Below are 6,000 nucleotides of genomic sequence, written 5' to 3'. Positions count from 1 at the left end.
TGGTTTTGATCTTTTTCAGCAAAGATAAATACAGTCCAGGAGTCTTGGCATACTTGTCTGCTTACATATTTTTTAACAGTCTTTAGTATTTTACTTCTCATACCAAGCAAGCTTCAGCTTGATGAGAATGGGAAAACTATGTATTAGTCAGTGGCATAAGCCTTACTTCATGTGCCTGTGTGAAAGAGTTAGAATGTTGTGGTAAAGCTGCAGCTCACAAGGTAGCTGTGTGCAAAAATTTCAGACTGGAGCACTGGAACCATCTGCTTCCTCCTGTTACAATGTTCTACCAATATATATATTTATTTAGCATTTGCTGTTTGCTGACTAGCTTCTTCAACAATTGATACATGCATGTTTACCGTGGTCTTTAGGACAACATTTGTGAATACAGAGATGCCTGCCCTCAAGAAAGAAGAAAAAGTCGATAGTAATGGAGATGTCTCCCATGTAAGAAGCAGCTTTTTTAAGTCGCTCACACACCTTTTCCCAGCAGATCAGCCAGGTGCCCAGTTTCCTCTTAAATGGAATATATACACCTGCTTTGCCAGTGCAACAGCTTTTGTTTCTGCTTTTCATGTGCATTCCTCTTTAGTGTTTGTAAACGCCATTGTGTATTCTGTACAGGTTTATCTTCCAAAAACTCAAAAGTCACCAGCGTAGGCGACCGCCTTCCCGGCGCCCACACCCCGCCCGCCCGGCCTCACAAGGACCAACGGCTTCCCCGCAGGGCGGGCCCGGCCTTCCGTTACAGCTCCTCCGGGTGCGTACGACGCGGCTCCTTTGGCGTCCCCGCCGCAAACCCTCTTGGGACTTGAAGTCCTTCCTACGTAGTTTCTCATGGGGGTTCAATCGCTCTTGGACTCCCCGTCCCACAGAACCTTGCGGGGGGGGCCTGGCGCCCGGAAGGCGGCTCTGGCAGCTGGTGGCAGGGCGGCTAGTTCAAGTTGCCATAGCGGCGAGGAGAGGAGGTGTGTGGGGCTGCTGGGCGTGCCCGCGGAAGAAGTGGGCTTCGGCTCGGGGAGGTAGGGCCTCCGCTGGCAGCTGCTGTGCGGTGAGGGCTAGGGGCGCGGGAAGGGTAGAGGCGGGGGCTGCGGCCAGAGCGGCGTGCAGGAAGGGGCTGCGCGGCCGCTCGGGGCTGTCTGGGCGCGGCGGGAGGACCGTCGCTGAGGTGAGCGGCCTCGGGCGGCCGGGAGCTGCGGCGGGAGGCTCGGGGTGCGGCGGCGCGGGGCGAGTCACGAGCCGGGGCAGCCAGCGGGCCTGGCGGAGGCCCGGCCGTCGGCGTGCGCGGCGCCGCGCTGGAGTCGTCCCTCTGCGCCGTTCTGTCCGGAGCAAAAAGATCCAGGAGACCCGAAGGCCCTCAGTGATGAGGTCAGGCGTTAGTAAAGCTCCGTACATGGCCGGCAGGAGAAGGATTTGCAGAGGACATTAGTTATGCTTACTTGTGAACAGCATGAAGGAACCGCCTTCTGTGTTGTGGTGCTGAGGAGTGCTAGGAACACAATGTCACAAATTGACAGTAAAATGTAGTACTGGTGCCTGAAAGCAGGATGGTGAAATGTCACCATGCTGAATAACCTTGCTCATTTTTTAAAAAAAGTTCTGGCTCAGTTAGAAACACTGAAGCAAAGGGCCTTTCAGCTGTCATGTTATCCTTTTCTGGAATGGTTATCAATTTTTTTTTTTTGTCATGCCCGGTCTTAACTATAAGGCTTCAAACATGCCTTTAGCACTGAATCACTATTTATTTAGCTGGGTCTAAACAAGTAGTTTGCTCTCACCTGATGACCCCTTTTCAGCTGAGAAAAGCAATCAGGAAGAGGAGAAAAGCTGCATGGTTTTAAATATAAACTGACAATGAAATAATAAATACAAACACCAACATAAAGTATATAAGATTATGGAATCACAGAATGTATTGGGTTGGAAGGGGCCTATAAAGGTCATCTAGTCCAACTCCCCTACAAAAAGCAGTCACTTTTCCAACTAGAAAAGATTGACCTATAAAGGTAATCTAGTCCAACCCCCACCTAGAATAGGCAGGGACATCTCACACTAGACCAGATTGCTCAGAGCCCCATCAAGCCTGACCTTGATTGTCTCCAAGGATGGAGCCCCCACCACCTCACTAGGCAACCTGTTCCAGTGATCCATCACTGACATATTAAAGAATTTTTTCCTAATGTCCAACCTAAATCTAGTCTTCTCTAGCATAAAACCATTACCCCTTGTCCTATAGTTACATGCCCTAGTGAACAGGTCTTCCCCAACCCTCTTACAGGCCCCTTTCAGGTTTTAGAAGGTTGCTATAAGGTCCCCTTGGAGTATTTTCTTCCTCTTCAGGCTGATCAGCCCTCATTCTCTCAACCTGCCCTCATAAGAGAGGTGTTTAGACCTGAAGAGCAGCAAAGGGAGCAATAGGTCAAGAAAGAGAAGCCCCAGGAAACAGAACTCTCAACCTTTCCTCTACCTTCCCCTTTTATAATGAGTCTGAGGTAAGTGGTGTGGGATACACCTGTTAGTCAAGTTGGGTCAGCTGCCTGACTTCAGCTCCCTGCTGACTCCAGGCTACTAGTGGCTTGTCCTCCATGGCTGGCCTATGATTCTGTCCTGGTGAAATCAGAACAGTTAGTTACTTGGTCATGGATTAATCTGCATGGAGCTAAACAAATTAAAATACTTGAGAAATAATTGGATTGTGTGCAGTGGGTTCATCTTTTGTTCACTTGAGCTGCAGAACTTGCTGTTGAGACTGTCAGCTGTGCTTCATGTTTGCTTTACCCTACAGATCTCTTAGGAAGAGAGTGCTAGTGAAACTAGTGCTAGTTTTTTTTCCCCTACAGGGAAGGAAAATACTGAGGGTTTTTTTTGTTTGGTTGTTTTTTTTTAATCAGTGCAAGAAAGCTTATAATCTGTTCGGGTAGACTGAATACTAGAAAAGTCATGGTAGGTTGTATGATTGTGAACTGAAACCAGTCTAGGTTTGTGGAAAAAGTTATAATAGAAGGTTTTTTTGGTTTAAATTAATGGGCAAGTGTGCATACATAATATTTGTACAAGTTTCTACTTCTTTAAGAGTATTTTTAATCTAGAATGAAACTTCTGTAATTCCTTTAAAAATTAGGATGTTGGTTTATATAAAAAAAACTTCTTCAACTTAAAAGTGCTTATGGTTCCTCTTAGGTTGCTTATGTCAGCAGAGAGGAGTGCTACTTAACCATAAATAGAAAATTTTCTTCAGACAAAATGTACTCCTGTGTCTAGTGTTTTCTTTAATGTTTAACTTGTTTACTAGCCTTTCTTCAGTAAGTATCTTAATGAGCCTATTTTTGGACAGCTGAAAACAAACCCATTAATCTTTTCTGCTGCAGATGTTTTCTCAAGTGTCATAGCTTTTCAGTAGTTGAGGCTCTTATGCTTGAGAGACTTCTCAGAACAAGGTTTTCAGCAGATAAGGCTTCTGCTGTTTTTCATTAATTTCTATCAGTGCCTGTCACTTTCTGACAAGTTTCCAAACCTCTCTAACTAGAGGTACATATAGGGCCACGTTCTGAGATCTTAAGAATTTAGTTCCTGTTGGATGAGATGCAATACCTAACCTTTGAAATATGCTGGTTTATGCCATTTCATCTGGAAATGAGTTAAAACTTTTTCTATAATTTGAATGTTCTTACATGTCTCATTGCTCTTAATTTCTCTGCCTACTCATACATCGTTAAAAAGCCCTTTTTCACTAATGTGAAACTGGTGATATTGTAGTCATATTATTTTTGAGCTCTCAGCTTTTAGAAAGAAATGTGACATGGTGGAATTAAGCCTAATCTTTCACGTGGAGCTGTTTGACTCACAGACAAGCTATATGAATTGCATAATATAAGGTTAGTTTTCTAGCTGTCGTGGGATACTTCTGTGAAGTATTCTGCAAACAGAGTAAATCCAACATATGCTTTTCTGCCCAGTTTAAGAGGAAAAGAGAATTTGCTTCCTGTGAAGCTGTGAATGGAGTTCTGAAGAATCTAAGTTGCCAAAACATTTACTATAACTTGGTAGTTCAGATAATATGACAGATACAGACAGTCAACCATTTGCTATGATCATTAAAATTAAACATGTTTATTTTAAGAATGATAACAGTCAGGCAAAATATGCTAGTACATAGGTCCAAAAGTAGATGAAGACTAGGCTCCTGTAGCTTAGTGTCTCAAGGTTGAGTTTTTCATCCCTAGTAAGGCTGATCTTGTGCTTAATTCTTAGTATGGCCATTTGTTGCAGAATGGCTTGAGCAGCAGGGCCATGGGCCCTTGCTATCTCCTCGAGAGGCCTTGAGAGTGTAGCACAAACAGCAGCTGTACAAGCAATCTCTTTTTTTTAGCCTAACACAAGTATAAACAATCTCTGTTAGCTTAAACTAACTCAAGGACAAGGTAGAGAAGTAGAATGATAGAAAACAAGGAAGAACCCTGGAACTCAGATGTGTGTTATTATCCAGTAAAATCACTGCAAGTAGTTGCCGTCCAGTGAAATTACTACAAGTAGTTACTATCCAATGAATTCACTATGCGTGGTTACTATCCAATGAATTCACTACATGTAGGTTTGGAAAAGGGTATAAAAGTAACACTGTGTATTCAATAAATTGAAGCTTGCTTTATCAATCACATTGATTCTGGACTGCTTGCTTCCCTCGCCGTCGGCAGCCATTAGCAGTGTTTCCCTTTTACTTGGTGTTTTAAAGATATTTTCACAAGATGCTTTGAAACTGAAAAACTTTGTTAAGCTTGGAGGAGGTTGATCACTTCATCAGTTTATTGGGTTTTGAGGGATTGTGCTGCTTGTCATGCTTGGCAAGATCAGAAAGAGATGTTTCAGCGCAGAGAACTGACACTGCAGTTATACAAGGAATTCAGGATTATTCTAGAACAAGTGATGTCCAACTTTGAGAGAAGTTTCATTTCATGCTTATTGGTGATACCTGTGATTTGTGTGGTGGAATATGGATCTTGCTGGTGTTTACATGAGGTTCTAGTAAAGACTGAAAGGAAAATACACCCTGATGTAGTAACATTCAAGAAAGAGTAAGTTGTTTGTTTGGTGTCTGTTTATTTTTTTTTCTGAATTATGGTTAAAACTAATATTATTCCATGTTGTTATTTCTACTGCTGTTTCATTCCTTTTAGTTTTCTCTGTCTTTTATTTCCTGTTTCCCAGTGCTCAGCGTTTATGCTTTCTCAGTCTCTTTTAGACTTCATTTCAACTGGCTGGAGTGAGAGGCACTGGAATAGTGAATTTTTATACTGGCAGTAAAAATGTGCTTTAGTGAGACAACGGGAGGGAAAGATGAGATAAATTAATAATGTCAGAAAATACAAGGAATATTTTTTTACTTGAGTACAGACTGAGTACATTGGTGTATTTTCATGTCTGAAGGCTTTCTATTCAAGTCTGGGGGACACAAATTTACAACCTTTAAAAATTTAAATATAAGGCTTTGGAAAAACATTTACTCACCTCTACATAAATTACAATATAACAACTTAATCTCATCCATAGTTTCTTTGAAAAACTTCAGCTCCAATGACAAGAAAAATGACACCTTTACTGTGGCTTTTTTTTGTGTTGACCACAGGACTGAAGAGAATTCAAGAGTCTGTCAATCTGTTTCCTCTTTCCTAAAGTAGGCTCAGACTGTCTCTCCTTAAAGGTGCTATTAACACAGGTCTTATGATGGTGATTCCATGACCTTTAGGCAAACTGCTGCAGTGTGTAATAGTTTAAGAAAAGAATACTGCCTTACCTTCCTCTTGAGGGTTGTAATTTTAATCAGTTACGATGTGACTTTACTATACCAGCCATAGCTGCCTGTACCTTTTAATAATTTATTTTCCTGTGTCTGATGATTGCTATCCTATTTTCCCTCCTCTGCCTTGCCCTTTTTAAGACTTAGTAATCACCATTCTTTCTTCACAAGCTGTATTTTGTCTGCCTCAAGAAATTTTTGAA

The 6,000-nt window shown here is 42.3% G+C and overlaps 1 protein-coding gene across 1 annotated transcript in view; it reads left to right on the top strand.

The window, feature by feature from the left end:
* The first annotated feature begins 923 nt into the window (after window positions 1–923).
* The window catches only part of CEP128 (centrosomal protein 128), a 124,300-nt gene continuing 119,223 nt past the window's right edge, over window positions 924–6,000 (top strand). The window contains exon 1 of the mRNA XM_051620900.1: window positions 924–1,025. The gene's annotated coding sequence lies outside the window, so the exon portion shown is untranslated. The remainder of the gene's footprint in view (window positions 1,026–6,000) is intronic.

This window comes from Apus apus, chromosome 5, assembly GCF_020740795.1.
Source record: "Apus apus isolate bApuApu2 chromosome 5, bApuApu2.pri.cur, whole genome shotgun sequence".
In the NCBI taxonomy this organism is placed as follows: Eukaryota; Metazoa; Chordata; class Aves; order Apodiformes; family Apodidae; genus Apus; species Apus apus.
Note: the sequence above shows the minus strand (reverse complement) of the source record. Positions and strands in the feature narration are given on the sequence as shown.